At 28.5% G+C, this 750-nt stretch overlaps 1 non-coding gene across 1 annotated transcript; it reads left to right on the top strand.

Annotated features, from left to right (window-relative positions):
- The first annotated feature begins 384 nt into the window (after nucleotides 1-384).
- TRNAA-CGC (transfer RNA alanine (anticodon CGC)) lies at nucleotides 385-456 on the top strand. Its single transcript has one exon. It is a non-coding gene; the product is annotated as a tRNA-Ala (tRNA).
- Nucleotides 457-750: the final 294 nt, after the last annotated feature.

Raw genomic sequence — 750 nt, 5'->3', positions numbered from 1 at the left:
GGGGAAATCTGCGGTTATTAGCTGTCAGTCAAACTAACAATATCTCAGTGTGACTTATCGAAAGTGCGAATTGACGATTTTTTGACTGGAGATTAAAGATTTTGTTTTTGGATGAGTTTTTATGGTTTTCTTTTGGTTTATAGTTGATCGTTGGTATGTTGTATATTGTGTAAGTTTGATTTAAAATGTACTTACCTTACCTATATATACCTATACTTTTATTTTTTATTTTAAAAAATCTTATCTACTTATTTCTAGACGGTATTATTATTGGTACTCACTTTATCACACACATTTGGATTTTTTAGTGTTAATGATAAAAAGGAAGTTTTGTACACAAACTAAAAGTTCCACGATTCCTTATTTTCAGAAACCTCTGCAACCGGGGGTGTAACTCAGTGGTAGAGTGTCTGCTTCGCATGCTGAAAGTCCTGGGTTCAAATCCCAGCACCTCCAACTTAAACAATCATTTTTAAATTTTTCTAATAAAATATTTTTAATTGTTTTATTTACTTTATGATTCAAAATTACTTTGTTTATAAAAGGTTTATACTATATTGCTTAAATTTTAATATTATTGTTATATTGGTATTTGTTAAACGCCTAAAAGTAAAATAGGCATGGTAAAAGTTATAGGTATCTTACTACTTAAATAAAATGGTCGATGATCAACCGAAAAAATCAGATTTTTTCGCAAATTCGCATCAATAACTAAGAAAGCATTTTTCCAAATTTAAATTTAGAAATGAA

Source organism: Colias philodice, chromosome 19, assembly GCF_061535455.1.
Source record: "Colias philodice isolate Cphi_HAF_F1 chromosome 19, ilColPhil1 Martin Lab GWU primary, whole genome shotgun sequence".
Classification (NCBI taxonomy): Eukaryota; Metazoa; Arthropoda; class Insecta; order Lepidoptera; family Pieridae; genus Colias; species Colias philodice.
The sequence above is the reverse complement of the archived record's forward strand: the minus strand, read 5'-3'. Positions and strand labels throughout refer to the sequence as shown.